The sequence below is a fragment of the Rhodnius prolixus genome, unplaced genomic scaffold (assembly GCF_049639745.1).
Source record: "Rhodnius prolixus isolate KJV_2025 unplaced genomic scaffold, Rpr scaffold_7, whole genome shotgun sequence".
In the NCBI taxonomy this organism is placed as follows: domain Eukaryota; kingdom Metazoa; phylum Arthropoda; class Insecta; order Hemiptera; family Reduviidae; genus Rhodnius; species Rhodnius prolixus.
Genome location: NW_027411582.1, coordinates 10,666,230 through 10,675,940, shown reverse-complemented (window position 1 = coordinate 10,675,940; position 9,711 = coordinate 10,666,230). Strand labels below are relative to the sequence as shown.

At 32.1% G+C, this 9,711-nt stretch overlaps 1 long non-coding RNA gene across 1 annotated transcript; it reads left to right on the top strand.

The window, feature by feature from the left end:
• The first annotated feature begins 1,301 nt into the window (after positions 1-1,301).
• On the top strand, positions 1,302-8,899 carry LOC141446947 (uncharacterized). Its single transcript, XR_012454021.1, has 5 exons — positions 1,302-1,957; positions 3,286-3,412; positions 4,166-4,260; positions 6,633-6,761; positions 7,856-8,899. It is a non-coding gene; the product is annotated as an uncharacterized lncRNA (long non-coding RNA).
• The last annotated feature ends 812 nt before the right edge of the window (positions 8,900-9,711 follow it).

Below are 9,711 nucleotides of genomic sequence, written 5' to 3'. Positions count from 1 at the left end.
CATCAACAGCTGAGGTTATTAGCGCTCGGAGCTTTTTTCAGTGCACTGCCGGCCTCCGGACAGTGTTCTCTCGTTACAGACAACACTGTCCATCACCGGACAGTGAGCTGTAAGAAGCTTCTAGGAAGAGAAAATCTAAGGGTCAGCTGCTGGATACATTATTTTTATTACAAATTCCATTCAACATTCTATCATGAAGTTATTTTATAAATTGCTCTTACTATAAACAAGTGGTAATACATGACGCAGTATGTATTGTAACTCGTGATAATCTTAACAATGGTTGTGACGCTTGCTTCAGAATATCTTAATAATACGCCTGACTTGATAAAGAATAATCAAATGGATTCACTCAGGGTTTTTCCAAAAAAAAAGTGCATCAACATTATATGGTGAGGAATGATTGTAACCGCCTAACTTCTTGGCATGACTTAAAAATTTGCAAAACCTGAATGAATTACAAGTCGATCTGCATTTAATTTCCCTCGAGGATGTTCTTTAGCGGAGCCTTTTAGATCACCGTAAAGAAAGGATCAGGCTTTTATTCTATTTGAGAACCGGCAGTTTCTTTTCGTAATTAATTTACCTTTTTGTTTGTTACCTTGCTGATTTTATACCAAAATTCCAACTCTGCTTCTTGGCCATCCAAATGATAAAAACTGAGGCGAAAATTCCTGATTATGTTGATCTAAATCAATGTTAAAAAACAAACAATCTAAATCATTGTTCTTTACTTCCAACTATTAAGCGTTTCGTTTCCTAGGTTCATCATCTTTCTTTCTGCTACATTTATGGATTTATTGTATTGTGCATTCTTTTCTTCTGTTGTTTGAAGAACATATTTTATTTCTATTGTCTATGATAGATAAATTTATTTATTTTATTCCAGTGTTCTCTCTTTTCTTATTTTCTTATGTTACAGGTGGTTTGCATTCACTTTTCTTTAGCAAATCGAGAAAAAAGCAAATTCGCTGAATCTTCAAAATTCTTCTACAGCTGTCTTTTCTTTTACAAGTGCGAAGGATTTGAACTTGGTGCTAAAAATTTGCAACATCCAGTAGTGAGTAGTGAATGATTGTAGTGAGGAAAAGATGGCAATAAACAATGCTTTTTAGGATGTCTTTTCTTGAAATAAATACCTGTGTTTTATATGTTTTGATAGTCTAGCAATCTCCCGAGCTCTTACTTTTATGGCATTTTTCAATTTTTTTCCCCACTTCCCCGAATTTCGTGATAATTATTTATCCCACAGCCGCTTTACGAGAGGCGTTCTTCAAATATTTCCTCTGACCCTCTTCTATTTATCACAGGATAATGAAACTGCACATTTGTAATGTGATATGTCTCTACAGGTTACGTGCCAATTTGTAACTCAAAAACTGATAACGGTCTTGACTTTACAAGTGCTGAAGTGGTGTGAGGTTTAATAATTGACCCAGTGGAATACGAAGCAGTCATCAAGTGCCTTTACTTGAAAGGCTGCACACCAAAGGAAACGTTCGATGAGATGAAAGAGGTTATGATTCCCCATCACCTGATGTAGTCAAGAACTAGCATTGTCAATTATTGACTTCGGTGCAAACAGCTTCAATTCCAGGACGACTAAAAGAAAAAAGAGCTATGGGCCACATTAGAAAATCACTGGGGAATACTATGCTTCACTGCCGAAATATAAGAAGGCATCAAATTAAAGAGATGTGGCGTGCTCATCTAAGGTGTCCGCCTTCTGCAAGACAATGCACCAGTTAACAACTCACATGTTGCCCAAATGGAAGCATGCTCCTGTGGCTTTGAAATTCTACCGCATCCGACTTATTTACCCGATCTCGCACCATCAGTTCTCCACCTTTTTCCAACAATGAAGTATTTTTGAAGGGCAAACATTTTCAGGATGATGAGACTCTGAATTCTGAAGTCACGCTTTTGGAGCAACCTGTCGTCGACTTCTACAAGCGAGGTATTTACAGTTACTTAAATAGTTGGGAGATGGGTGGCGTCTATTAGAGAAGGACTAATAACTTGCCAAGTTTTATTGCTCTCAGTTCTCTGGAAGTGGGTCAGGGGAAATCTTTAATGGTCGCCCCTTGGTATCGTCATATTTATTTCATAATGTAACTCACAGAAAAAGAGAAATATCCCACCAAACAAAATACTTATGAATAAATATGTATTCTGCCCACGTAGTTTTCTCTTTTTAGAAGCTTCGATAGTTTAATACGGTTATAGACAGAGTTGTCTCTAAACTAGTCCGGAGACTAAGACAGTGCATTAAAAAAGGCTTAGGTGCCAAAGACCTCAAAACGGATATTTCCGAAGAAAAATCCATTTAGAAAATCTTTATAGATAAAATGTAGATGTAAGGGAAAGTAAAAAACTTTGGAGTAAACCATCACTTATTCTAAGTCATCTAGTCTAATCGTGAATATTTCAAAAATTGATACTTTCAAATTTTTTCAAAGTAAGAGCAAGTAAACATATGGACGTTCCTATGTATTCATTTCTCTATGTACTGTAACTTTGTCGAATAATGTCGAATTTTCGTGATAATCAACTGCAGTCAAATGAAAATGTAATGTCTTTTGTGCCAATAGTGCAGTTTATGTTCAAAATGTCACAAGAAGACTCTTGCACCCAGAGGCAAGCTAGTTTTAAGGGAGCGCCTGCAGCGTCATTTTAGAAGGCCTCGAATTTAGTTTGTGAAATAAAATTTATTTAAAAAAAAAAAAAAGATTGCACGCAAAATGATGACATTCATTCTAAATGGTAGTGGTTGGTGGAAGCACTCAAGTATTTCATCATATTCAAGATTGAAGTAGCTTAAACAAACGCTTCCATCTATGTTGGAGATGTCTGTATTCATTTTGACTAAAAAATTTAATAGTTTAACCGTTCATCATATTATAATTGTGTAAAACTTAAAGTCGGAACAACAGGAAGTTCTATTGAAACATTTTACCATTTTAAAGTAAACGTAAATCTTATAGGATTTTACCTATAAGCATTTTTAAATTAGTAGAACATATATTCATCAATATTTAATTTAATAATAATTATTTAAACTTTTGAATGAAATAATACTTGTCTTTTCTGCTTAAATTCGCGCGGGCCCCCCTTATAAAAAATACAACTTGAACTTAACAATTTTAAATTAAACTGCATGCCTTAAACATAAAAAAAAAACTTATTAGGTTTCATTATGTTTATGTAATTATTTTTACAAAAGTTTTATGATTTATTAACATGTTTGATAACACACCAAGTAACCTCCCTCACATATGCAATTAGAGTGCAAGACGTTATCGTAAGTGTAGTGGAACCTCTACAAAAACCCGAATTATCTTTCTCTGATGATAAAAGAAAGCCCGAAACTAGTCAGGAATACAATAAACATAAATGATGCGACAGAAAAGAGGTAAGATCAAATATATTTTTAGTTAAAAGATAAGAAATTTTCAGTCACTCGTCCAATTTTCGTTACTTAATCAGTTAGTTGGTGGGGGAATCAGTCAGTTAATTATTACAAACAAATAAGAACTAAACGTTTTAATGATTGTATAATCGGTATCCTGAGTTATCTTCCTTAAATGTACTGATTTCTATTTAAATATGATATATGTACACATATATTTTTGTTTTGTTTTAAATCAGCTAAAATCGGTTTATTCGAAAAAAAAAAGGCAATTGTTGAACTGCTACGATAACAATACATGATGCTTATTGTGTTTCGAATGTTAAAAAAACATTAGTGTCATAGGTTTGGAAATATTTAATTGCAAGTCCTAGGGTTACATACATGCATGAATTAAACAGTATTTTTATGCTAAAGAAACATGAAAAATGAAACAGTTTAAAAAATCATAGTAGTTTGTGAACTCCCAATAGTTATTAAACGTAAAAGCTGAGTACAATTTTTTCAATTGTCCTTAATAATGTTATTTGTTGAGTTAATCAATTAAGATCTGTCGTCGCCTGAGGAAAACGAAATTCCTTGAAGTCCAGAAGATATTATTCTCATCAACATTCAAATAAAGAATCAAAACTATCTATCTGATAATTTCAAATGCATTATTATTGCTTAAAAAAGGTGAACTTAAATGTATACAGCATGATTATATCTACACATGCTTATAAATCATTGTAAATCAACTATTTATCTTTATTTTAGAATATACTTCAATCTACTTTTCTGATTGATTGGAACCTCAACCACTTGCAACTTGACGTATTACTGAAGTCATATTGAAGACGTATTAAAAAACTGTAAGTTTTTTGTTCTGCATGCTTAATGAATGCATTGAGTAGTCACTGGAATTATACAGAACTTCTTACAAATACATTTAACCATGTTGGTGACTCTCTAGACTTAATAGGACCACTTTACACTCACATTTAACCATGTTAGAGACTCACAAGACCTATATAGGCTTACAATCAATCACAATCAAATTCTTTTTTCTGAATCACAAGTAATCAGTTCATTTATTTGTCTGTTTTTTTGTCAATTATCTACTACATTATTATGTATAAACGTATTTTTTATATTTGCCCATTAAAATTTAATTAATTTAATTCTAGCAACAATTTCAAACTCTAGAATTACAAGATAAAATGCATTGTTAACAATCTGTTTAATTACTGTAGGATAAATGTTCAACATTGTATTGTTTGACAAAAACAAGACGTGTCCCATTAATTAATTATGGCTGACTTGTAAAACGTTGGAAATTATTGTATAAATTACGCTTAAAGAAGTCTATTTAATAGACTCAACACACACAAAAAAACAACATATATACGTAATAATATATATTTACTTATTTTTGTGAGTAAGATTGTGTGCCTTTTATACTTTTGTATGTGTGAGTATGAATCGTGTACATTTTAGTCAGGCAAATAGGAACACATTTTCTTTTGTCTATATTTTTCAAGGAATTTGCTTGATATGTCAAAATATATATAATATAGGTGATTTTATTTTTAATAGCACTCATATTTATTGTATACCAATCCGGCTTAAGACATTTATAAATTGTCAGAGATACATTAAACAATATGTTGTGGGTAATAAATCTGTGCATTGTGTATTTATTAATCTGAACAAAATTAAATTAGTAAATACATAATTGTTAGTTTGAAAAACTGTGGTTTTGTGTGTTTATGGTATATTTATTAGGCAATTATAAAAAGTTATGTACATAATAGATAGCTAGTAGCAGATAGATTGGCAAAAAACAAAAAAGTACAAAATAGGTTACATGTGTCGCAGTAAAAATTAAGTTAAATTTTGAATGTTGAATAGTCCATTAAAAGTCTTGTGAGTCACCAACATACTTGAATGTGTGTGTAAGATGCACCTACATAAGTTTAGAAAGTTACCAACATCGAGACTTATATCGGACTTTCTTACACTCTTATTTAACCATGTTGTCGACTGACCAGACTTATGTAGGACTCTTTCAGTTACATTTAACAATGTTGACGGCTTATTATTCTTATAAAGGACTCTCTTACACACACATTTAACCAGGATGACGACTCACGAAACTTATATAGAACTCTCTCACGCTCACATTTAACCGTGTTGACGACTCACTAGACTTAGTATATAGGAATCAGTTACCTCACATATAACCATGTTGACGACTTTGTTTTTTTATTTTTTTAGTCTTTATTATTTACTTTAAGTACATACATTAAGAAAAAAAAAAGAGTAAACAACAAAAAATCAAATATAAAGACAGCACCATGGTATAACCGTCGGTGGAGTCGTTAAATACATTGAATCATAAAGAAAATAAAATTAAAGAAAATAATTACTTCTGGAACAAAACTAAAAAATCTCTGAACATTAAAACAAGGAAAAAATAACGACTTATTAACCCACTTTTAACCATGTTGGCGACTCACAAGACTTACATAAAACCACCTTACACATACTTTTAACCATGTTGAAGACTCACTAGACTTATATAGGACTCCCTTTCAGTTATGTTTAATCATGTTGTCGGCTCACTAGACTTGTAAAGGGATTCTTAAAAGAATCTGTTATAACCATGTTGACGACACACGAGTCATCTTACGTTCACCAACATGGTTAAAAGTGGGTGTAAGGAGGTCCTTTATAAGTCTAGAGAGTCACCAACTTGGTTAAATATGAGTTTAAGGTTGTAAAGATTTTATAAAAATTTATTGTAAAAAATGTATAAATAATAAATGATTTAATTATAACTATATTGTATTTATTTTCCATTTTTATCTCTCAATAAGATGAAAAATTTAAAAAAATGAAAAAATGCGTAGAAATTAGAAGAAAATATAAAGAAAAGGTTAAAAAATCTTTACAAAGTAATAATGTTATACTAAGTTTAGATAGTTTTGGTTACAATATTCACAAAATAATCTGATGTACATGTACAGTAGGTCAAAAAAGTATATATACACTAACGGAATAAATAGTAGAAGATTACCATTCTCGACAGGATTCGAACTAAGGGAAGAAACAAAACTATCTAAAAATATCTTTTTATTACCTAATTGAGTTGAACTATAAATATAACATAGTTTTGAATTGGACCTTATAAATAATAATTGTAAACCGAATATTAAGCTATTTATTTTTTTTTTCATATAAGGAACACTTTAACAAATACTTGATATCTTCCTGAAGGGGTAGGAAACTGAGGCATCATCGTAGATATTCTCCTGCAGTGCCACATTTTGAGCTTCACAGACTATCGGATTTCTGAACAAAAGAGCGATATGTAAGTTTTTTCTTGAAGAATCATGTTATCAAATGAATTTGCTTTGATAATAATGATTTGAAGAGGTTATAAAAAAAAGATAGTAAAATTTATATTCTGCGCTTTTTCATTTGTTTCATTTTGTTAATTTATTTGGACTATTAAGAACCTTCCCATGCTATCTAGCGGCGAAAGCTCGAACTACAGTTACGCAATAGTTTGAGCAACTGCCGCTAGAAAGCGTAGGCATGCACATATCGTAGTGTAGTTACTAGTCAGTCATTCCATTATTTTATTTCACTCTGTAACATACATATAACCTTTCATTTGAATTGAACTGAACAGAATCAGTATTAACGATCTAAACCGCTTTTTCGCCTGACGGTCTTTGACCAAGGCATTTACGTTTTTTAGATTTTTTAAAGTATTTTTGTTCTGTTGTACAATAAACGTTTAAATAAATAATCTAAACCGCTTTTTGTGTAAAAAAAGTTTAAGTTATTAAAGAATGCTTATATAAGGTTTAGTAATGTAATTCTCAATAGTTAATTCAATCAGTTATATTAGTTATTTACCCAAATAATAATTTCGTATGTAATAGTCATTATCTAAAGAATAATTTTAATAGTGATTTTTTATTTTATTTCTAAAAAATAGAGGCTTGAAAAAAAAGTTATGATAGTTTTTGTTTTATATAACTTTAGTGAATGATATTTGTACGTATTTATTTTTGTATGTCTAAATATTCTTTACAAAGTGTTACACTAAGGTTAGGTAGTTTTGGTTGCAATATTCACAAAATAATCTGATTATCGTGTACAGTACGTCAAAAAAGTATTTATAAACTAACGGAATAACATTAACTATCAAACTAAAAGAGTAGTATTTTTTAAATTGTACTTATTTGCTTTATTTTCTTGAAATAATCAATTAATATTTCTTTATTGTCTAAAAGAAACGAAATCCTCGTAAATCCAGCAGTTTCTCCATCTTTACAAAATTTGAATTAAACGAAAAAAAAATCTATCAAATAATTTAAGCATCATTATTCTACATACTCGTACATCCTTACAAATAAGTGTAAACCAATTATGTTATTTTTTTTATTTTGTAAGAAACACTGCGTCAGCTACAAGCTATTTTCCTGGATTGGCTGGGATCTCAATCTCTGGCACCATCAAAAATATCTTCCGGCAATCTGCTACATATTTGGGCTTGGAGACAATCGGATTTCTGACCTGAGCTATGTAAGTTATTTTTGTACGTACTAAGTGGCTGCACGCTTTGAGTACACACTAGACTTATACAAGAATATCATAGACTAACATTTAACCATGTTGACGACTCACGAGACTTATATACGATCTCTTACACTCTCATTTAACCATGTTGAAGACTCACTAGACTTACATAAAACTCTCTTACCCTCACATTTAACTATGTTGACGACTCAATAAACTTACGTAAGACTATCTTACATTCATATTTAACCATGTTGACGACTCACTAAGCTTACATAGGAGTATCTTACATTCACATTTAACCATGTTGACGACTCGCAAGACTTATATTGGACACTACCACTCAAATTTAACCATGTTGACGACACACGAGACTTATATAAGATCTCTTACACTCACATTTAACCATGTTGACGACTCACGAAGCTTACATAGGAGTATCTTACATTCACCAACATGGTTAAAAGTGGATGTAAGGAAGTCCTATATAAGTCTTGTGAGTCGCTAACATGGTTAAAAGTATGTGTGAGGTGGTCCTCTATAAGTCTTGTGAGTCGCCAACATGGTTGAATGTTTGTTTAAGGTGATCCTTTATAAGTCTTGTGAGTCGTCAACGTGGTTTAAAGTGAGTGTAACGTAGTTCTTTATAAGTCTTGTGAGTCACCAACATGGTTAAAAGTATGTGCAAGGTGGTCCTATATAAGTCTAGTGAGTGGCCAACATGGTTAAAAGTATGTGTAAAGTGGTCCTATATATGTCTTGTGAGTGCCAGCATGGTTAAATATGGGTGAAAGGAAGTCCTATATAAGTCTAAAGAGTCACCAACGTGGTTAAATATGAGGTAGTAAAGATTTTATAAAAATTTATTGTAAAAAATGTATAAATAATTAATTTTAAACAATAAATTATTCAATTATATCAATATTGTATTTATTTTTCCTTTTAATCTCTCAATAATATGAAAAATACAAAAAAAAAAATGAATAGAAATTAAGAGAAAATATAAAAAAAAAAGGTTAAAAATGGCTGCCAGAGTCGGAAGAGTGTGTATGAAGCATTAAGTAAGGTTACAACAATGGCCGCCGAAGTCTAGAGAGTGTGTAAGAAGATAGGAAGGTTACAACAATGGCTGCCAAAGTCTAGAGAGTGTGTAAGAAGATAGGAAGGTTGCAACAATGGCCGCCGAAGTCTTGAGAGTGTGCAAGGAAGGCTACGAGAGGTAAAACAGACAGCACGAGCGATCTAGTGACAGCTGGTGGAACTAAAAGTAGGGGGGGAGCCTGTTGTCATGGTGATATGACGCCATCTAGAGGGTATATAAGAAAGTTAGCGGCGCGGGCCGGGCCGGGTGGGGCGAATAGTTGCCTTCCGACCGTCGAGGTGAACGCATCTCCCTAACCATTACACATGACATATTATCAAGATTGTTTATGTGGAGAGAGTTGTTTTGGACTAGATTAGATATTTTTGGAGCGTCGAGCGACATAGCCCCCTCCTCACGAGTACGACTCTGCAGTCGTACTGAGGAGACATCTTGTTTGACAGTTGTATATAAACAGTTTAAGTGCTACCTGGTGGCAAATATGTGAACTAAATTTTGTTTACATATTAAACAAGTTTAGTAGGTGCTGCTATCTGGTGGCAAATATGTAAACTAAAATTTGCTTTACATATTTAGAAGTCCAGTAGGTGTGGCTATCTGGCGGTCATTTTTAGAACTATATTTTTCC